Raw genomic sequence first — 24441 nt, 5'->3', positions numbered from 1 at the left:
GGATTCAAACCAGGGACTGTAGTGAGATGCAGTGCCTTAGACTGCTATGCCACCCGGGAGCCAAGATTAGTCACTACAATGTTTTGGAACCTCAAAAGTGGTTGAACATCACAATAACTCCATGTCTCATGCCACATTGTGTAGATCTAGCTATATGCCTCAATCGTAAGTGATCTTTCCAAATTACTCAGGATTTAGGCATACATCTAGAGCTATGAGGCAAATGGCTTGACATATGGATTCATTGTGACATTCAACCAATTTTGAGGTCTAAAAAACATTGGACAATCTTTGATGGGGCGGCAGGTAGCCTAGTGGTTAGAGCATTGGACAGTAACCGAAAGGTTGCAAGTTCAAATCCCTGAGCTGACAAAGTACAAATCTGTCGTTCTGCCCCCGAACAGGCAGTTTAACCCACTGTTCCTAGGCCGTCATTGAAAATAAGAAGTTGTTCTTAACTGACTTGCCTAGTTAAATAAAGGTCAAATAAAAATCAAATAAATTAACTTGGGAATGAACTAACACCTTAATTTGGTGTCCTGTCTATGCCATCAGCAGACTGATGATAAAGTTGTAAAATGTGCTAGGAAAGCAATATTATTGGTTTGACTTAGCCCACTTTCACATGTAGCAGGCTGTGTGTATTCAAACTTAGATATCGTGTCCAAGGCAGCGTGATGCGTACAGCAGCAGGGATAATACATTGGCCAATGCCAGCCAGACCTCAGACCAAGGTCATCCAATAACAATTTGCTATGTGGTAATATCCTTAACATTGTTTATTCTAATAAGGGGAATAGGGAAATACTTGTACTCTCGGCTCAGTTTTTCGTAATTAATACCGGGAAGATTGGAGAGTGCTTAGCGGTTCGCCAGCCTATTAGCGAAATCCGGAAGCCCGCAGGATTAGATGGGGTCTAAGTGGGGGGGTCGCCTCGTCCAACTGGGAGGGCTGGTGAACTTCATCCACACCTCATTACTCTCACTTATCACTCAGACATGTCGGAGAACTACTGGACGACAACAGGAAAGAACAGCAACCATTTTGCTTGCTTTGAAGAGTTCATTATTACTGTTTGGTATTAGAGAAGTGATGCTGTTTGGCATCATTAGAGAAGTGTTGCTGTTTGGAATCATTAGAGAAGTGATCCTGTTTGGTATCATTAGAGAAGTGTTGCTGTTTGGCATCATTAGAGAAGTGTTGCTGTTTGGAATAATTCGAGAAGTGTTGATGTTTGGTATCATTAGAGAAGTGATCCTGTTTGGCATCATTAGAGAAGTGATCCTGTTTGGCATCATTAGAGAAGTGATCCTGTTTGGTATCATTAGAGAAGTGTTGATGTTTGGTATCATTAGAGAAGTGATGCTGTTTGGCATCATTAGAGAAGTGTTGCTGTTTGGTATTATTAGAGAAGTGTTGCTGTTTGGCATCATTAGAGAAGTGTTGCTGTTTGGCATCATTAGAGAAGTGTTGCTGTTTGGCATCATTAGAGAAGTGTTGCTGTTTGGCATCATTAGAGAAGTGTTGCTGTTTGGCATCATTAGAGAAGTGTTGCTGTTTGGCATCATTAGAGAAGTGTTGCTGTTTGGTATCATTAGAGAAGTGTTGATGTTTGGTATCATTAGAGAAGTGTTGCTGTTTGGAATCATTAGAGAAGTGTTGCTGTTTGGAATCATTAGAGAAGTGTTGCTGCTTGGTATCATTAGAGAAGTGATGCTGCTTGGCATCATTAGAGAAGTGTTGCTGCTTGGCATCATTAGAGAAGTGATGCTGCTTGGCATCATTAGAGAAGTGTTGATGTTTGGTATCATTAGAGAAGTGTTGCTGTTTGGCATCATTAGAGAAGTGATGCTGTTTGGTATCATTAGAGAAGTGTTGCTGTTTGGCATCATTAGAGAAGTGTTGCTGTTTGGCATCATTAGAGAAGTGTTGCTGTTTGGCATCATTAGAGAAGTGTTGCTGTTTGGCATCATTAGAGAAGTGTTGCTGTTTGGTATCATTAGAGAAGTGTTGCTGTTTGGCATCATTAGAGAAGTGTTGCTGTTTGGCATCATTAGAGAAGTGATGCTGTTTGGTATCATTAGAGAAGTGATGCTGTTTGGTATCATTAGAGAAGTGTTGCTGTTTGGCATCATTAGAGAAGTGTTGCTGTTTGGCATCATTAGAGAAGTGTTGCTGTTTGGTATCATTAGAGAAGTGATGCTGTTTGGCATCATTAGAGAAGTGATGCTGTTTGGCATCATTAGAGAAGTGTTGCTGTTTGGTATCATTAGAGAAGTGTTGCTGTTTGGTATCATTAGAGAAGTGTTGCTGTTTGGCATCATTAGAGAAGTGTTGCTGTTTGGCATCATTAGAGAAGTGTTGCTGTTTGGCATCATTAGAGAAGTGTTGCTGTTTGGTATCATTAGAGAAGTGATGCTGTTTGGCATCATTAGAGAAGTGATGCTGTTTGGCATCATTAGAGAAGTGTTGCTGTTTGGTATCATTAGAGAAGTGATGCTGTTTGGCATCATTAGAGAAGTGATGCTGTTTGGCATCATTAGAGAAGTGTTGCTGTTTGGCATCATTAGAGAAGTGTTGCTGTTTGGCATCATTAGAGAAGTGTTGCTGTTTGGCATCATTAGAGAAGTGTTGCTGTTTGGCATCATTAGAGAAGTGTTGCTGTTTGGTATCATTAGAGAAGTGTTGCTGTTTGGCATCATTAGAGAAGTGATGCTGTTTGGTATCATTAGAGAAGTGATGCTGTTTGGTATCATTAGAGAAGTGTTGCTGTTTGGTATCATTAGAGAAGTGTTGCTGCTTGGTATCATTAGAGAAGTGTTGCTGCTTGGCATCATTAGAGAAGTGTTGCTGCTTGGCATCATTAGAGAAGTGTTGCTGTTTGGCATCATTAGAGAAGTGTTGCTGTTTGGTATCATTAGAGAAGTGTTGCTGTTTGGCATCATTAGAGAAGTGTTGCTGTTTGGTATCATTAGAGAAGTGATGCTGTTTGGCATCATTAGAGAAGTGTTGCTGTTTGGTATCATTAGAGAAGTGTTGCTGTTTGGTATCATTAGAGAAGTGTTGCTGTTTGGCATCATTAGAGAAGTGTTGCTGTTTGGTATCATTAGAGAAGTGTTGCTGTTTGGTATCATTAGAGAAGTGTTGCTGTTTGGCATCATTAGAGAAGTGTTGCTGTTTGGTATCATTAGAGAAGTGATGCTGTTTGGCATCATTAGAGAAGTGTTGCTGTTTGGTATCATTAGAGAAGTGTTGCTGTTTGGTATCATTAGAGAAGTGTTGCTGTTTGGCATCATTAGAGAAGTGTTGCTTGCATTTGGAGAACGCTTTACGTTTACGGGGGTATTGAGATAGTGAGGGGAATTCTGAAAAGATTCAGAGTTGTCTTTTGTCTTGTATATAATCGATTTAAGACACTAAATAATGCACAACAGTGTTAACAGATGGAGGGAGGGCTTTTAAGTTCAAATCTCAGGGGGGAAAGTTAGGATGTGGGATGAGTTCATTAGAACAGCGATTGCTTTATTTGAAAGCATGTTTAGTGTTTTTCTGCATCTGGGTGGACCTTTGAAGCTCTACAAACACAAAGTCTGGAGTGATGTTCCTCAAAAGAAAGACACATTATAAAAGCAATAGGACAACTAGCTAGATGTTTCCTACTCTATGCAGGCACTCTAGCTAGAAGCATTATACTGTGATGCCTTGACATTCATATTTGGACTGGTTGAATTTGTGAGGATTCTACCGACAAATTCTAATTAATGACTGTTTAAAATGGGGGAAATTGCAGGTGCATTTAGAAAAACATGCAAATGAGAGCTACAGTATGATTAGGTAATTAAGATCTGAGCGAACACACAAGTCCCCTCTGGTGATTTAGCACGAGGTCAGCATTCATGTTTGACTTAACAAAGCTGCCTTATTTACTAGAATAATATGCACTAATTATTTCCATTTCATGGTTTTAGAATAAATTAAAAGCATATTTCCTAGAATTATATTACATACATACATACATACATACATACATACATACATACATACATACATACATACATACATACATACATACATACATAGATAGATAGATAATATGAGATGTAAGATGATAGGTAGATCGACAGATAGATGACAGAGAGACAGACACCTGGATAGATAACTTGGAAGACAGCAATTTCACAAACCCAAATGACTGCTTCTTCAGAACTGTTGTTGTAAAGGGGGAATATACAGTCACTTCCACAGGAGAATCTTACAATCCAGAGAGCCATGCTCCATTGACATCCCAACCACAAGCTGTGCCGGTGAAGCCCGGAGCATAATTCCATAATGAAACAACACTCCAAGGACCTTCTGGGGTAGTGTTTGGGGTACTGGGGAAGACAGACAGCCCTTTTCTACCACTGTAGGCTTTTGGCTAGTGTTGCTTGGTCTAGTAAATACTGGAATAAAATTTTGGTGCTAGTAAATATTGTAATTCTTAAGTCCTTATACAGCAAAGTCACCAAATGTAATTTTTCACACTACTGAGCCAAACCAAGCCAAGCCAAGCAATATGCTGCGCTGGTTACACACCCACCATAGTTGCTGGAAGCATGCTGGAAAGGACAATGTCAAAGTTAAATAACCAGCCAAGACAGTATGGTTGTTTGAGAGTTTGGCACAATAACGTGAGCAGGGTGACACTGTAACAAAGCCACAACCTGTCTATTTCAATAGGAGTCTAATTATAATGGACTGCTGAACAGCTGTTTTATTCTCCCCAAGGAAACTATCTGACATCAACTCAACAGTATATCACTCAGCTATCTCCTATGGAATCCTGCCATCACATCAATGGTATATCACTCAGCTATCTCCTATGGAATCCTGCCATCACATCAATGCTATATCACTGCTATCTCCTATGGAATCCTGTCATCACATCAACGGTATATCACTGCTATCTCCTATGGAATCCTGTCATCACATCAACGGTATATCACTGCTATCTCCTATGGAATCCTGTCCTTACATCAATGGTATATCACTGCTATCTCCAATGGAATCCTGCCATCACATAAATGGTATTTCACTGCTATCTCCTATGGAATCCTGCAATCACATCAACTGTATATCACTCTGCTATCTCCTATGGAATCTTGCCATCACATCAATGGTATATCACTCAGCTATCTCCTATGGAATCCTGCCATCACATCAATGCTATATCACTGCTATCTCCTATGGAATCCTGTCATCACATCAACGGTATATCACTGCTATCTCCTATGGAATCCTGTCATCACATCAACGGTATATCACTGCTATCTCCTATGGAATCCTGTCCTTACATCAATGGTATATCACTGCTATCTCCAATGGAATCCTGCCATCACATAAATGGTATTTCACTGCTATCTCCTATGGAATCCTGCAATCACATCAACGGTATATCACTCTGCTATCTCCTATGGAATCCTGCCATCACATCAATGCTATATCACTGCTATCTCCTATGGAATCCTGCAATCACATCAACTGTATATCACTCTGCTATCTCCTATGGAATCTTGCCATCACATCAATGGTATATCACTGCTATCTCCTATGGAATCCTGTCATCAATCACATCAACGGTATATCACTCTGCTATCTCCTATGGAATCCTGCCATCACATCAATGCTATATCACTGCTATCTCCTATGGAATCCTGCAATCACATCAACTGTATATCACTCTGCTATCTCCTATGGAATCTTGCCATCACATCAATGGTATATCACTGCTATCTCCTATGGAATCCTGCAATCACATCAACGGTATATCACTGCTATCTCCTATGGAATCCTGCCATCACATCAATGGTATATCACTGCTATCTCCTATGGAATCCTGCAATCACATCAACGGTATATCACTGCTATCTCCTATGGAATCCTGCCATCACATCAATGGTATATCACTGCTATCTCCTATGGAATCCTGTCATCACATCAACGGTATATCACTCTGCTATCTCCTATGGAATCCTGCCATCACATCAATGGTATATCACTGCTATCTCCTATGGAATCCTGCCATCACATCAATGGTATATCACTGCTATCTCCTATGGAATCCTGTCATCACATCAACGGTATATCACTCTGCTATCTCCTATGGAATCCTGCCATCACATCAATGGTATATCACTGCTATCTCCTATGGAATCCTGCCATCACATCAATGGTATATCACTGCTATCTCCTATAGAATCCTTTAACCACATCAATGATATATCACTCTGCTATCTCCTATGGAATCCTGCCATCACATCAATAGTATATCACTCTGCTATCTCCTATGGAATCCTGCCATCACATCAATGGTATATCACTCTGCTATCTCCTATGGAATCCTGCCATTACATCAATGGTATATCACTGCTATCTCCTATGGAATCCTGTCATCACATCAACGGTATATCACTCTGCTATCTCCTATGGAATCCTGCCATCACAATGGTATATCACTGCTATCTCCTATGGAATCCTGCAATCACATCAATGGTATATCACTGCTATCTCCTATAGAATCCTGCAATCACATCAATGGTATATCACTCTGCTATCTCCTATGGAATCCTGCCATCACATCAATGGTATATCACTCTGCTATCTCCTATGGAATCCTGCCATCACAATGGTATATCACTGCTATCTCCTATGGAATCCTGCAATCACATGAACGGTATATCACTGCTATCTCCTATAGAATCCTGCCATCACATCAATGGTATATCACTCTGCTATCTCCTATGGAATCCTGCCATCACATCAATGAGTATATCACTGCTATCTCCTATGGAATCCTGCCATCACATCAACGGTATATCACTGCTATCTCCTATGGAATCCTGTCCTTACATCAATGGTATATCACTGCTATCTCCTATGGAATCCTGTCCTTACATCAATGGTATATCACTGCTATCTCTTATACAACTCCAGAGGATGAAGTAGTGCTTAAAGCAGGAATGTGGCCATAATCTTAAGTATTACAGAAGGCAAACAGTCAACCATATGTTTACCTCACCATCACTCCTCATTGGAGGACAATGTTGGTCCTATTCCAATACTTTAGAAATGCTTACTTCCTTCCTTGTTTATTTGACGTAATTACTGATTGGATGAGGGAGGGCAAGTTGTCCACCCTACGGCTTTCACCTATCCAAACAATTCAGATCCGTAATTAACTCAGAGAATACTGGAAGAAAGAATGCAATAAACATTCCAACAGGGCCTATATTTTGAATCTTGATTCTATATTTATACAATCTAATTTGAATAGATTAACATCTTCATGTTCTTCTTTAAAAAAATACCTTGTTCTCCCAGTGTATGATTGGTAGAGAAACAACCCCTCCCCGCACTCCCTCCCTCACTGCACCCAACCGTGTTCATCTGCAGTGGTAGCACAGTCATTCTCCCATCAGATTCTACACAGATTGGTGGTGTTTTCATCCAGATTACGATGGGCAGAATAAATTGGTCATTTAAAACACATCAACACAATACTACCTCAGTCATGACTGTGCAAAGGGAATGGGCTATTAGGTAGACTAGAAGTACAGATGACATTGCATTACAAAAGCTTTTACGCCTCATTACCTACTGCCATGCGCTGCCTGCGATCAGCTACCTCAATATGGGGCAATAGATACCATCTAATCTTTTAGAAAAAAAACTATAATCAAATGTTAATTGTCACATGTGCCAAATACAACGGGTATAGACTCTACGGTGAAATGCTTGCTCATGAGCCCTTCCCGACGATGCAGAATAAATAAAAAAATACTAATAAAAAGAAAAATATTAACACAAGATGAATAAAATACACAAGAATGGAGCTATAAACAGAGTGTACATAGAACAGGTGAATCCAGGTGAAAGCTATGATCCTTTATTGATTATTACCTTTATTTAACTAGGCAAGTCAGTTCAGAACAACTTCTTATTTTCAATGACGGCCTAGGATTAACTGCCTGTTCAGGGGCAGAACAACAAATTTGTACCTTGTCAGCTCAGTGATATGAACGTGCAACCTTTCGGTTACTAGTCCAATGCTCTAACCACTAGGCTACCCTGTAGATGAAGGAGAGGCGACAGGTTAAAGAAGGATTTTTAAGCCATGAAGCCATTGAGACAGGTGTCTGATAGTAGATGTCGGGCGCACCGGTTTGTGTCAAGAACTGCAACGCTTCTGGGTTTTTCACGCTCAACAGTTTCCTGTGTGTATCAAGAATGTTCCACCACCCAAAGGACATCCAGTCACCTTGACACAACTGTGGGAAGCATTGGAGTTAACATGGGCCAGCATCCCTGGAGAACGCTTTCGACAACTTGTAGAGTCCATGCCCCGACGAATGGGTGGGGGGGGCACCTCAATATTATGAAGGTGTTCTTAATGTTTTGTACACTCTGTGTATACAGGGAGTACCATATAGTATAGTATAGTAGTATTTGAGGTAGATACTGTATATTAGTGATTTACTTTTCATATATATATATTTTTTTACAAATGCATTCTCCATTCTTCCCCTTTGGTCGTTTGACAAATAAATGGCAACTAAATCCATTTTAATCCCACTTCGTAACACAACAACGTGGAAAAAGTAAAATGGGGTGAATCCTTTCTGAAGGCTGATTCTCTCAATCACCTCCACCAACTCGTACCCCTGCACAATTGACTCGGTACAGGTACTCCTTGTATATAGCCATGTTATTACCTCGTACCCCTGCACAATTGACTCGGTACAGGTACTCCTTGTATATAGCCATGTTATTACCTCGTACCCCTGCACAATTGACTCGATACAGGTACTCCTTGTATATAGCCATGTTATTACCTCGTACCCCTGCACAATTGACTCGGTACAGGTACTCCTTGTATATAGCCATGTTATTACCTCGTACCCCTGCACAATTGACTCGGTACAGGTACTCCTTGTATATAGCCATGTTATTACCTCGTACCCCTGCACAATTGACTCGGTACAGGTACTCCTTGTATATAGCCATGTTATTACCTCGTACCCCTGCACAATGACTTGGTACAGGTAGTCCTTGTATATAGCCATGTTATTACCTCGTACCCCTGCACATTGACTCGGTACAGGTAGTCCTTGTATATAGCCATGTTATTACCTCGTACCCCTGCACAATTGACTCGGTACAGGTACTCCTTGTATATAGCCATGTTATTACCTCGTACCCCTGCACAATTGACTCGATACAGGTACTCCTTGTATATAGCCATGTTATTACCTCGTACCCCTGCACAATTGACTCGGTACAGGTACTCCTTGTATATAGCCATGTTATTACCTCGTACCCCTGCACAATTGACTCGGTACAGGTACTCCTTGTATATAGCCATGTTATTACCTCGTACCCCTGCACAATTGACTCGGTACAGGTACTCCTTGTATATAGCCATGTTATTACCTCGTACCCCTGCACAATGACTTGGTACAGGTAGTCCTTGTATATAGCCATGTTATTACCTCGTACCCCTGCACATTGACTCGGTACAGGTACTCCTTGTATATAGCCATGTTATTACCTCGTACCCCTGCACATTGACTCGGTACAGGTAGTCCTTGTATATAGCCATGTTAGGTACTTCTTGTATTTAGCCTTGTTATTGTTATTTTATTGTGTTATAATTTCCTATTTTATTTCATGTTTTTTTAACTCTGCATTGTTGGGAAAGGGCTCATAAGTAAGCATTTTTGGTAACGTCAACACCTATTGTTTTCGGCACAAGTGACAAATACAATTTGATTTAATAGACATTTGGCTAATTTGTGTTAAATGAGAAAGATAACCCCTTAGAAGACCACCTAAGAGTATCTACTTGTCTGTTTCCCACAAAATAAAGGTGTGGAGAGAACCACAGACTAAATGAGATTACCACAATTGAATTATCATCAATATGTCAGGACAGAAACAAGTGAATCAGGGGTACAAAGATGGGGACCACGGTGGACTTTGACCACATCATTTATTAACCTCTCTTGGCTAGGGGGCAGTATTTTGACATCAAGGTTTGAAAAGCGTATGCAAAGTAAACTGCCTGTTACTCAGGCCCAGAAGCTAAGATATACATAATATAGGTAGATTTGGATAGAAAACACTGTAAAGTTTCTAAAACTGTTAAAATTATGTCTGTGAGTATAACAGAACTGATATGGCAGGCGAACCCCGGAGGACAAACCATTCCTCCCTAAAACAAATTCAGCCCACCACTATTTTCAATGGCCATCACTTTTATTATAAGGCCAAGTCCTCCCAGATTGCAGTTCCTAGTGCTTCCACTAGATGTCAACAGTCGTTAGAAAGAGTTTCAGGCTGGCTTTTGGAAAAATTTACCAGAAATTGTAGTTTTCTAGGTGGCTCCCATTTTGGCTGTAGTGTTTCCAAGCGCGTGGAAGAGAGCGTATTTTTCTCCGGTAAAGACAATAACGATTCTCGGTCTTAAATTGTATAGTTTATTTACGTAATAGGGTACCTAAGGTTTGATTATAAACATTGTTTGACTTGTTTGGAAAAGTTTATTAGTAACGTTTGGGATTAATTTTGTATGCATTTTGAGGGAGGGAAACTGGGTGGATTATTGACTGAATCGCGCCAGCTAAACTGAGTTTTTATGGATATAAAGGAGGACATTATCGAACAAAAGGACCATTTGTGATGTAACAGGGACCTTTTGGAGTGCCAACAGAAGAACATCAAAGGTAAGGCATTTTTTATATCACTGTTTCTGACTTTCGTGTCGCACCTGCCTGGTTGAAATATGTTTTTCATGTGTTTGTATGCGGGGCGTTGTCCTCAGATAATCACATGGTCTGCTTTCGCCGTAAAGCCTTTTTGAAATATAGACACAGCGGCTGGATTAACAAGAAGTTAAGCTTTATTTAGATGTATTACACTTGTGATTTCATGAAAGTTAAATATTCATAATATTGTCATTTGAATTTCGCGCTCTGCAATTTCACCAGATGTAGGCCAGGTGGGATGCTACCGTCCCAACTGCCCATAAGAAGTTAAACAGCAAACTCATTTTCAGAGTGAAGTCTGTGTGTGTGTGTAATTGTGTATGTAAGTGTGTGTGTGTATGTAAGTGTGTGTGTGTATGTAAGTGTGTGTGTGTGTGTGTGTAAGTGTGTGTGTGTGTGTGTAAGTGTGTGTGTATGTAAGTGTGTGTGTGTGTGTGTAAGTGTGTGTGTGTGTGTGTATGTAAGTGTGTGTGTGTTTGTATGTAAGTGTGTGTGTGTGTGTGTGTGTGTGTGTGTGTGTGTGTGTGTACGTGTGTGTGTGTGTGTGTACGTGTGTGTGTGTGTGTGTAAGTGTGTGTAAGTGTGTGTGTGTAAGTGTATGTAAGTGTGTGTGTGTAAGTGTATGTAAGTGTGTGTGTGTGTGTATGTAAGTGTGTGTGTGTGTGTATGTAAGTGTGTGTGTGTGTGTGTGTGTATTTAAGTGTGTGTGTGTGTGTATTTAAGTGTGTGTGTGTGTGTGTATTTAAGTGTGTGTGTGTGCGCGCGAGTGTGTGTGTGAATGCTTTCTCTGTGCGCTCTGCTCCAGCTAGACAAAAACAGCATCTCTTCTGCATGATAGGTTCTGGGGTAAATTGAATGACCAAATTTAATTTCACAGCTCAAAGCAGGGAACTATGTTTAAATCAACCTATACAGCATAGCTACAGGACAAGCACGGGGAAAGCTAACCTCAGCTTGACTAAGCTACAGCACGAAGAACATCAACAAGCTTACAACTAGTGATAATACTGAACAGCATAACATATGACATTTGGCAAATGCCGTTATTCGAAGTAAATTAAAGTCATGCAGGCGCATGGGTGGCCCCAGTGGGAATATGACCCATGACCCAGGTTTCAACACCCCGCTCTACCAACTGAGCCACAGAGGTTCACAGAAAATGCATAAAGGACATATAGCACTTCATCACCTTATGTGGGACAAAAATTGTATTAAATGGTGTTCTATTAGATGGTATTCTATTAGGTGGTGTTCTATTAGGTGGTGTTCTATTAGGTGGTGTTTTATTAGGTGGTGATCTAATAGATGGTGTTCTATTAGATGGTGTTCTAGTCGGTGGTGTTCTATTAGGTGGTGTTCTATTAGGTGGTGTTGTATTAGATGGTGTTCTATGAGACAGTGTTGTATTAGGTGGTGTTCTAATAGGTGGTGTTCTAATAGGTGGTGTTCTAATAGGTGGTGTTCTAATAGGTGGTGTTCTAATAGGTGGTGTTCTAATAGGTGGTGTTCTAATAGGTGGTGTTCTAATAGGTGATGTTCTAATAGGTGATGTTCTAATAGGTGGTGTTCTAATAGGTGGTGTTCTAATAGGTGGTGTTCTATTGGATGGTGTTCTATTAGGTGGTGATCTAATAGATGGTGTTCTATTCGGTGGTGTTATATTAGGTGGTGTTGTATTAGATGGTGTTCTATGAGACAGTGTTGTATTAGATGGTGTTCTATGAGACAGTGTTGTATTAGGTGGTGTTCTAATAGGTGGTGTTCTAATAGGTGGTGTTCTAATAGGTGGTGTTCTAATAGGTGATGTTCTAATAGGTGATGTTCTAATAGGTGGTGTTCTAATAGGTGGTGTTCTAATAGGTGGTGTTCTAATAGGTGGTGTTCTATTGGATGGTGTTCTATTAGGTGGTGATCTAATAGATGGTGTTCTATTCGGTGGTGTTATATTAGGTGGTGTTGTATTAGATGGTGTTCTATGAGACGGTGTTGTATTAGGTGGTGTTCTATTAGATGGTGTTCTATTAGATGGTGTTCTATTAGATGGTGTTCTATTAGATGGTGTTCTATTAGATGGTGTTCTATTAGATGGTGTTCTATTAGGTGGTGTTCTATTAGATGGTGTTCTATTAGATGGTGTTCTATTAGATGGTGTTCTATTAGATGGTGTTCTATTAGATGGTGTTCTATTAGATGGTGTTCTATTAGGTGGTGTTCTATTAGGTGGTGTTCTATTAGGTGGTGTTCTATTAGGTGGTGTTCTATTAGGTGGTGTTCTATTAGATGGTGTTCTATTAGATGGTGTTCTATTAGGTGGTGTTCTATTAGGTGGTGTTCTATTAGGTGGTGTTCTAATAGGTGGTGTTCTATTAGAAGGTGTTCTATTGGATGGTGTTCTATTAGGTGGTGATCTAATAGATGGTGTTCTATTCGGTGGTGTTATATTAGGTGGTGTTCTATGAGACAGTGTTGTATTAGGTGGTGTTCTATGAGACAGTGTTGTATTAGGTGGTGTTCTATGAGACAGTGTTGTATTAGGTGGTGTTCTATGAGACAGTGTTGTATTAGGTGGTGTTCTATGAGACAGTGTTGTATTAGGTGGTGTTCTATTAGGTGGTGTTCTATTAGGTGGTGTTCTATTAGGTGGTGTTCTATTCGTTGGTGTTCTATTCGTTGGTGTTCTATTAGGTGGTGTTCTATTAGGTGGTGTTCTATTAGGTGGTGTTCTATGAGACAGTGTTGTATTAGACAGTGTTGTATTAGGTGGTGTTCTATGAGACAGTGTTGTATTAGGTGGTGTTCTATGAGACAGTGTTGTATTAGGTGGTGTTCTATGAGACAGTGTTGTATTAGGTGGTGTTGTATTAGGTGGTGTTCTATTAGACAGTGTTCTATTAGGTGGTGTTCTATGAGACAGTGTTGTATTAGGTGGTGTTGTATTAGGTGGTGTTCTATTAGACAGTGTTCTATTAGGTGGTGTTCTATGAGACAGTGTTGTATTAGGTGGTGTTGTATTAGGTGGTGTTCTATTAGACAGTGTTGTATTAGGTGGTGTTCTATGAGACAGTGTTGTATTAGGTGGTGTTCTATGAGACAGTGTTGTATTAGGTGGTGTTCTATGAGACAGTGTTGTATTAGGTGGTGTTGTATTAGGTGGTGTTCTATGAGACAGTGTTGTATTAGGTGGTGTTCTATGAGACAGTGTTGTATTAGGTGGTGTTGTATTAGGTGGTGTTCTATTAGACAGTGTTCTATTAGGTGGTGTTCTATGAGACAGTGTTGTATTAGGTGGTGTTGTATTAGGTGGTGTTCTATTAGACAGTGTTGTATTAGGTGGTGTTCTATTAGACAGTGTTGTATTAGGTGGTGTTCTATGAGACAGTGTTCTATTAGGTGGTGTTCTATGAGACAGTGTTGTATTAGGTGGTGTTCTATGAGACAGTGTTGTATTAGGTGGTGTTCTATGAGACAGTGTTGTATTAGGTGGTGTTCTATGAGACAGTGTTGTATTAGGTGGTGTTCTATGAGACAGTGTTGTATTAGGTGGTGTTCTATGAGACAGTGTTGTATTAGGTGGTGTTCTATGAGACAGTGTTGTATTAGGTGGTGTTCTATTAGACAGTGTTGTATTAGGTGGTGTTCTATGAGACAGTGTTGTATTAGGTGGTGTTCTATGAGACAGTGTTGTATTAGGTGGTGTTCTATGAGACAGTTGTTGTATTAGGTGGTGTTCTATTAGACAGTGTTGTATTAGGTGGTGTTCTATGAGACAGTGTTGTATTAGGTGGTGTTCTATGAAACAGTGTTGTATTAGGTGGTGTTCTATGAGACAGTGTTGTATTAGGTGGTGTTGTATTAGGTGGTGTTCTATGAGACAGTGTTGTATTAGGTGGTGTTCTATTAGACAGTGTTGTATTAGGTGGTGTTCTATGAGACAGTGTTGTATTAGGTGGTGTTCTATTAGACAGTGTTGTATTAGGTGGTGTTCTATGAGACAGTGTTGTATTAGGTGGTGTTCTATTAGGTGGTGTTCTATGAGGTGGTGTTCTATTAGACAGTGTTGTATTAGGTGGTGTTCTATGAGACAGTGTTGTATTAGGTGGTGTTCTATGAGACAGTGTTGTATTAGGTGGTGTTGTATTAGGTGGTGTTCTATTAGACAGTGTTGTATTAGATGGTGTTCTATTAGACAGTGTTGTATTAGGTGGTGTTCTATGAGACAGTGTTGTATTAGGTGGTGTTCTATGAGACAGTGTTGTATTAGGTGGTGTTCTATGAGACAGTGTTGTATTAGGTGGTGTTCTATGAGACAGTGTTGTATTAGGTGGTGTTGTATTAGGTGGTGTTCTATTAGACAGTGTTGTATTAGATGGTGTTCTATTTGATGGTGTTCTATTAGACAGTGTTGTATTAGGTGGTGTTCTATGAGACAGTGTTGTATTAGGTGGTGTTGTATTAGGTGGTGTTCTATTAGACAGTGTTGTATTAGATGGTGTTCTATTTGATGGTGTTCTATTAGACGGTGTTGTATTAGGTGGTGTTCTATGAGACAGTGTTGTATTAGGTGGTGTTCTATTAGACAGTGTTGTATTAGGTGGTGTTCTATGAGACAGTGTTGTATTAGGTGGTGTTCTATTAGGTATCTCTATAATATATGTGAATGGACCTCCACTTTTAAATGATGCAGTCAATTTAACCCATACATCATAATAACACCTCTCCCATGCTCAATGATCAGCACGATAATACAGGTAGACACCTCTCCCATGCTCAATGATCAGCACGATAATACAGGTAGACACCTCTCCCATGCTCAATGATCAGCACGATAATACAGGTAGACACCTCTCCCATGCTCAATGATCAGCACGATAATACAGGTAGACACCTCTCCCATGCTCAATGATCAGCACGATAATGATCAGCAGGTAGACACCTCTCCCATGCTCAATGATCAGCACGATAATACAGGTAGACACCTCTCCCATGCTCAATGATCAGCACGATAATACAGGTAGACACCTCTCCCATGCTCAATGATCAGCACGATAATACAGGTAGACACCTCTCCCATGCTCAATGATCAGCACGATAATACAGGTAGACACCTCTCCCATGCTCAATGATCAGCACGATAATACAGGTAGACACCTCTCCCATGCTCAATGATCAGCACGATAATACAGGTAGACACCTCTCCCATGCTCAATGATCAGCACGATAATACAGGTAGACACCTCTCCCATGCTCAATGATCAGCACGATAATACAGGTAGACACCTCTCCCATGCTCAATGATCAGCACGATAATACAGGTAGACACCTCTCCCATGCTCAATGATCAGCACGATAATACAGGTAGACACCTCTCCCATGCTCAATGATCAGCACGATAATACAGGTAGACACCTCTCCCTCATGCAGCACGATCAAGGTAGATCAGCACGATCAGCACGATAATACAGGTAGACACCTCTCCCATGCTCAATGATCAGCACGATAATACAGGTAGACACCTCTCCCATGCTCAATGATCAGCACGATAATACAGGTAGACACCTCTCCCATGCTCAATGATCAGCACGATAATACAGGTAGACACCTCTCCCATGCTCAATGATCAGCACGATAATACAGGTAGACACCTCTCCCATGCTCAATGATCAGCACGATAATACAGGTAGACACCTCTCCCATGCTCAATGATCAGCACGATAATACAGGTAGACACCTCTCCCATGCTCAATGATCAGCACGATAATACAGGTAGACACCTCTCCCATGCTCAATGATCAGCACGATAATACAGGTAGACACCTCTCCCATGCTCAATGATCAGCATGATAATACAGGTAGACACCTCTCCCATGCTCAATGATCAGCATGATAATACAGGTAGACAGGTAGTTCAAAGTTCAATGTGTTTTCATCACATTTTCAACTCTACTGATTTTTGTGACAAAATGTGTTTTGTCACAAAAAAACTGTTGCGTTGAATAGCAAAGGTGCTTCCTCTGGTCTTGGCACTCTAGCCAACAGCTTGCCGATATAGTGCGGTAGGATGTGTGGGTAGGCTAGTCTACATGATGAGATTATTGTGGATATTTGGCAGTCAAGAATGGATTATCTTGTCACCAGAACAAGACCCTCAGTATTTACCACAGTACACTTTCACCACCTTGTGAGGACCACACAGCATCGTAGTGGGAGGACCACACAGCATCGTAGTGGGAGGACCACACACCATCGTAGTGGGAGGACCACACAGCATCGTAGTGGGTGGACCACACAGCATCGTAGTGGGAGGACCACACAGCATCGTAGTGGGAGGACCACACACCGTCGAAAGGGGGAGGACAACACACCGTCGTAGTGGGAGTACCACACCATCGTAGTGGGAGGACCACACACCATCGTAGTGGGAGGACCACACACCATCGTAGTGGGAGGACCACACACTGTCGTAGTGGGAGGACCACACACCGTCGTAGTGGGAGGACCACACCATCGTAGTGGGAGGACCACACACCATCGTAGTGGGAGGACCACACCATCGTAGTGGGAGGACCACACAGCATCGTAGTGGGAGGACCACACAGCATCGTAGTGGGAGGACAACACACCATCGTAGTGGGAGGACAACACACCATCGTAGTGGGAGGACAACACAGCATCGTAGTGGGTGGACCACACACCATCGTAGTGGGAGGACAACACACCATCGTAGTGGGAGGACAACACACCATCGTAGTGGGAGGACAACACACCATCGTAGTGGGAGGACAACACACCATCGAAAGGGGGAGGACCACACACCATCGTAGTGGGTGGACCACACAGCATCGTAGTGGGTGGACCACACACCATCGTAGTGGGAGGACAACACACCATCGTAGTGGGAGGACCACACACCATCGTAGTGGGAGGACAACACACCATCGACAGGGGGAGGACCACACACCATCGACAGGGGGAGGACCACACACCATCGAAAGGGGGAGGACAACACACCATCGTAGTGGGAGGACCACACCGTCGTAGTGGGAGGACCACACCGTCGTAGTGGGAGGACCACACCGTCGTAGTGGGAGGACCACACCGTCGTAGTGGGAGGACAACACACCATCGAAAGGGGGAGGACAACACACCATCGTAGTGGGAGGACCACACCGTCGTAGTGGGAGGACCACACACCGTCGTGGGAGTGGGGGAGGACCACACCATCGTCGTGGGAGGACAAGTGGGAGGACCACACACCATCGTAGTGGGAGGACCACACCCATCGTAGTGGGAGGACCACACACCATCGTAGTGGGAGGACCACACACCATCGTAGTGGGAGGACCACACACCATCGTAGTGGGAGGACCACACACCATCGTAGTGGGAGGACCACACCATCGTAGTGGGAGGACCACACCATCGTAGTGGGAGGACCACACCATCGTAGTGGGAGGACCACACCATCGTAGTGGGAGGACCACACCATCGTAGTGGGAGGACCACACACCATCGTAGTGGGAGGACCACACACCACCGTAGTGGGAGGACCACACACCGTCGTAGTGGGAGGACCACACCATCGTAGTGGGAGGACCACACACCATCGTAGTGGGAGGACCACACACCATCGTAGTGGGAGGACCACACACCATCGTAGTGCGAGGACCACACCATCGTAGTGCGAGGACCACACCATCGTAGTGGGAGGACCACACCATCGTAGTGGGAGGACCACACACCATCGTAGTGGGAGGACCACACCATCGTAGTGGGAGGACCACACCATCGTAGTGGGAGGACCACACGCCATATCAGAGCGTTATTCCAAGTTGACTTTGATATGATGGTTATTATATCAATATTTGAGTATAAAATCTCGGTTACTTCATTTTACCGACACAAAACTGTCCCAACATGTCGAACCAAAAAATGATCTGTTTGCATTTATAAAATTGTTCTGAAACGTCCTGTTTCCATTACAGCTGTGGTGATTTTTGGGGACGGTATGACATTACACACGTAAAAACTGTGATTGGAAACGTGGTTAGTTGATTATTAATATTATCTTCATAGTGTACAACTTTTGGCCAGAGCCCTTTGGGTAGTAGGGCACTTTGATAGGCACCCCAGATGTACACACCTTCAGAGAAGGAAGCTAGGAAGCTAGGAAGCGAGGGTTGAATCCTGAAATCTGAAACAGATTTTATTTGCGGGCAGTCCTCATTTTCCTATACCGGTGGTAATTGCCTACTCTTTCCAAAAAGAATTAACCCAGCGACGTTGAAATGGTATTTACATGTGTTCTTTATGAGGACATTAGTGTGTTGGTAGGCCTAATCTAGTCAATGCTATGTAATGAGGGGAGTCATTTAATACATTAACACACTAATTACTATTTGAATTGTTTGACCAGAAGCAAGGCAAATCAGGTCAACAGTAGTGCACTACAGTATATGGGGAATAGGGTGCCATTTTGGACAGAAACAGAGACTCATTCACGGGAAAGGCAAATCAGGTCAACAGTAGTGCACTACAGTATATGGGGAATAGGGTGCTATTTTGGACAGAAACAGAGACTCATTCACAGGAAAGGCAAATCAGGTCAACAGTAGTGCACTACAGTATATGGGGAATAGGGTGCCATTTTGGACAGAAACAGAGACTCATTCACGGGAAAGGCAAATCCACATTCTTCCTTAGCCGCAAGTATGCGTGTTGGTTCGAATCCCTGAGCTGACTAGGTGAAAAATCTGGTGTTGTGCCCTTGAGCAAGGCACGTAACCCTAATTGCTCCTGTAAGCTGCTCTGGATGAGAGTATGCTACATGACTTAAATGTAAATGTAAACTGGTTTAACTTGCAGTTTACGTTTGTTTATTTCACACAGGAAATTGTTTATCGTTTATTCTTGTGAGAGTGCGGCTTTGCCATATGCTGGACACCACAGGAGGTTGGTGGTACCTTCCTTTCGGGAGGACGGGCTCGTGGTAATGGCTGGAGCGGAATCAGTGGAATGGTATCAAATACATCAAACACACGGTTTCCATGGTTTCCATGTGTTTGATGCCATTCCATTCGCTCCGTTCCAGTCGTTATTATGAGCCGTCCTCCCCTCAGCAGCCTCCACTGCTGGACACTTTCCATTGGCAATTTGGAGTGTATAGTGCCCTATGAGATTGTCCTGTAGAATACAAATAACTGCAGGGCAAACATTATGCTGAGAAAAGTACCAAAGGGCATTGACACAGTTGACTGTGTGAGAAATCAATGCCAATATGCTATAAAAACCTTGCTCTAACTACTCACTGTTCAGGGAGCCCGGGCAAGGCTTATGCAAGTGTGTTGTAGCTGGGCTTAGTTGTTTATTCAAGGTCACGTAACCTCCAAAACACCTCTATGTCATAGTCATATTCCGTCTGTCTACTGTCTGAACTCACCGCCTAAGAAAAAGAAAGGTCACTTTCAGCTTATATCAATACGTGTTCAAAGCAATATACTTCAAAAGGAAATAAATCTGCTGTAGAAAAATACAAAAACTATGTTCGCTTATTAAAGCTTTTCTAATTCCTTCAGCCTAGTTTGATGGCCGGCAATACCACTATTTAGATATGTCTTATAAATATTCATGTTTTAGTATTGATATGTCTTTTCAAAATGCAATCTCAAATCTTCGGGGGGAGGAGACGATTCGCTTTGATGGAAACAAGGACAATAGCCTCAGTCCTTCCGCGCTGATAAGTAAATCTCTCGAGCGTGAGGCAGACATGGAATGTCATGTTCTATCAGGTCTGATCTTTCAAAGCTCTATCAAGGTCAAATGGGGGGGGTCAGAGTCCGTGGTCAAGGGAGGTCAAAGACAGTAGAACAGACAGACAGCGAGTCTCTGATATCCACCCTCGCTCTGCCGTATCAAGCAACACACTGCCAACACAGGCGCTCCCACGTCTTTACGGGACAAAGGCTTTAGCATTGAGTGCTCGCTCCCGGCTAAACGATGAAACGTCTTGCAGAGGCTTTGATCTCTCGATAGGGAGAGTCATGAATCCTACCAGTTAAAGCGTTACAGGCTCCCAATGTACACGCGACAGTGGCCCTTTGAAACATACTCCCACTTCTTCATTTATTGAATCATCTATCCATTTCACTTTTAGACATCAGTGTTCTCTGTTGTTTTCCTGCCGTGGCGTTGGGGGACATGGCATCAAAGGGGGTGTAGTTTCTCAGTCTTAACAGTAATCTGAGGATCTGTCTGTTGCCAGAGAAACAAAGGAGAGATATATCTCTTCTACAGAGCTGTACAGTACAATGTACACAGCACTACACTAGAGGTCCACCAAGCCCTTCTTACAACCTCAAACCCCCTCGTACCTTCCTCCACTCTGTCCCTTTCCAGTCTTGAATAAATATAGGCAGGCTGTCACACTCCTATAGCCTGCCAAAGAGATTTCAGTCAACTTCTGGCATTATGGACAGCAGGCTATTTGAACTTAAACAGTGACCTATAACCCTCCCACCAAACTCCCCTGGTAACCCTCAGAAAGGTTCTTCCCTCCCACCAACCTCCCCCGGAACCCTCAGAAATGCTTGAATCTGTCTCCGAGCAAAGAAGTCTCAATGTATCTCTATCAGATAAACCTAAATGCATCTTAGAATTACAATTCCGTTACATCACTGTCATCAGGGCGCGGGGCTGGCATTGCACCAGCAAGACAATGCTCCTCCTGATTAGGTGGGGGGGTGCTGCTCTGGACAGAATGCTAGGGTGTAAAAAATAAATGGCTTTCATCAGGGGATTTGGCCAGCTGATTTGTATTCCGGTGCACTTGTGTGGCGCCCAAGTTTGGGCTGATACATGGTAGCCTCTCGTTATCTGTGTTCGCCATGCGGTGGTTTGGCCCAAAATATACCACTGCCCTGAGCCCATATTCACTTTACACTGCTCTTAATCAGGCACACCCGTCTGTGTGATTGTAAAAGGGCACACAAAAGGTGTTAGTATAATCCGCATGGGAATGTGTTGGTGAGATGAATGAGCTACGGTGGCATGTTACTATGACAATGGCTACCATGATCCTGGATAAAGGCTAATGGGTGGAGAACAGTTGGGGAAATTGGGAGATTATAATGACTGGTCAAATAGAGTGTGAAATGCTGTACATATAGGACATGATATTTAAATACAAGTTTCAATTCAGGTGAGTTTGACATAAACTCGATGTCACACAGCAGTGAAACGGTAGATCCAGGCATTTACTAAACCTTATGGAAAGGAACCTGAATATAATTAACTTGGTTTCCAGGAAAAAAGGAACATTATAAACTGGGTGGTTTGAGCCCTGAATGCTGATTGGCTGACAGCTGTGATATATCAGACCGTATACCATGGGTATGACAAAACACTTATTTTTACTGCTCTAATTCCGGTGGTAAACAGTTTATAATAGCAATAAGGCACTTCAGGGGTTTGTGATATATGGCCAATATATCACGAGTTGAGTCGTGCCTAAGAACAGCCCTTAGCCGTGGTATATTGGCCATATACCACACCCCCTCAGGCCTTATTGCTTAAGTATCTCACTGCCTGAATATAATTCCTTTGGTCTAGTCCAGCTAGGAATAAAGGTATCAGGTCAGGAGAGGGGGAAATGTCTGTTTTCTAAGAGTTGTAAAATGCCACAGTTAAAAACAGCACTTCTGAACAAAAAGGTAAACAAATAATACAGCTAAATTAGCTAGCGAATACCAGATGGTCCATTATTTGAGGTAATATGGGTAGCTAGTTGGCAAGCTAGAGCGAATAGGTTAAACATACTTTACTTGTCTTCTGAGTGCCTAACTAGCAAACGAATGTTATAGAGAATACGTTAAACATACTTTCCTTGTCTTCTGAGCGCTCGCTCAAGATTTGATAAGCCGAATCTAGCAAACACCCAAAGCCAGTAGATTTGAACCTAGGCAGTTTGAATCAATAAAACTTTCTGATCTGAACTTTCAATCACTATCATCCTAGATTTTTCTATGGATTTTCTATACCTCTGTGGGTTTTCAGACAACATACAGTATTAAGACGGTGGTGTGTTGATGAATGATTGAATCAGAGGTAAGCTGCTGGGGCAATCTGAACAGAGGTCATATTCATGAATTTGGGCTGGCAACCACAGAGGCAGTTACTGTACATATGAACCAAGTACAGTTCATACTGATTCTGTCAACAGAGTGGGGGATATAATTGCCAGTTAACGTGTTTCATTTACCTTTTTATTTACCATGTTTCAGCTCAAATTTGAGTAAATGGGTGGAAATGGATAATTACCGCTGATATGTTTCAATTTGTTTTTCCACCTGAATATTAATGGATATTGTTACGGTTTTCTTCTTCCTCTTCCTCTGAAGAGGAGGTGTAGCAGGGATCGGACCAAAATGCAGCGTGGTTATTTCGATACATCTTTAATAAAGAATATAACGAACAAAACAATAAACGTAACGGGAAAAAAACAAAACAGCCCTATTTGGCGCAAACAAACACAGAGATAGAAACACTCAAAAAAAATATGGCTGCCTAAATATGGTTCCCAATCAGAGACAACGATAAACACCTGCCTCTGATTGAGAACCACTTCAGGCAACCATAGATTTTCCTAGACTACTATACTATACCACAATCCCATAACCTACAAAAAAACCCAAGACAAAACACACCACATAAATAACCCATGTCACACCCTGGCCTGACCAAAATAATAAAGAAAACAGAAAATAGTAAGACCAGGGCGTGACAGATATGTTGGATATAATGAGTATGTTTTGGAGGAAGTTGGGTCTAAGTTATTCCGTTGTTTGGGTAGGGTAGCATCGCACAGCTGTTAAAAAACGAATTCAAGCTTCCGGCCTTCGCAGAGGGTCCAGGACCTGTACGTATAGCCAAAATAACAATGATTTATGACAGTGGCATCTGTTCACAGTTCGAAGTAAAGCCAATCCGCCCATCCTCTAACATCGTATCAACACATCTGCAGTTGTTTGGGCTATCACTCATGTGGAGAATGACAGCTTACAGTTTACAATGCTGATGGAGCATGTGTGTCTCCTTGGGGACAGTTGCACACATTCATTTTAGCACCATGCAGAAACCTAAAGACATAATCAGAGCCTTCAAGGAGAGACTAATGAGACAAACGGGAGACTCCGCTGAGTACAGGGAATTCAATTATGAATTTAACAAGCTGATGAACCCGTTAATGGCTGCTGTGCTTAATTTATTACCACTGTCAATTATGAAAAGGGAATCAAAGATAGTGACATTCCATTATGAGGGAAATCAAATTTAAAGTGAGAGAGCTGAAAGTAAAAAAAAATCTAAGAATAAAAAGCTATTTCCCATTGCTGTTGCTGGCCAAAAGGCCCAGGTGCTAGGCTTGGGGGATACAATAACTCCATCCACATCCCAGAATCCTTCACTCTAATCCTCTGTGAGAGTGGCCAGGACTGAATATACAGCCAAAGGATGATGCAGTCCACTGCTTGGGCAGTTGCTGCATTCTTCAAGTTTCTTCAGAGTTTCAGAGTCTCCCTTGTCGACAAGAACGAGGTCTCATACTGGTCCCAGCTGGTGCACCGACAGCGGGGAAATGCTCAGGCT

General features: G+C 42.1%; 1 protein-coding gene and 1 long non-coding RNA gene across 2 annotated transcripts in view; both read right to left on the bottom strand.

The window, feature by feature from the left end:
* LOC118372669 (chondroitin sulfate synthase 3) overlaps positions 1-24441 on the bottom strand; it is a 191802-nt gene that overhangs the window by 31889 nt on the left and 135472 nt on the right. The window lies entirely within an intron of this gene.
* Positions 15523-16582, bottom strand: LOC127931718 (uncharacterized). The gene is made up of 3 exons (XR_008142672.1): positions 16274-16582; positions 15737-16209; positions 15523-15688 (listed from the first exon to the last, which is right to left on the bottom strand). It is a non-coding gene; the product is annotated as an uncharacterized LOC127931718 (long non-coding RNA).

This window comes from Oncorhynchus keta, chromosome 9 (assembly GCF_023373465.1).
Source record: "Oncorhynchus keta strain PuntledgeMale-10-30-2019 chromosome 9, Oket_V2, whole genome shotgun sequence".
Taxonomy (NCBI): Eukaryota; Metazoa; Chordata; class Actinopteri; order Salmoniformes; family Salmonidae; genus Oncorhynchus; species Oncorhynchus keta.
Note: the sequence above shows the minus strand (reverse complement) of the source record. Positions and strands in the feature narration are given on the sequence as shown.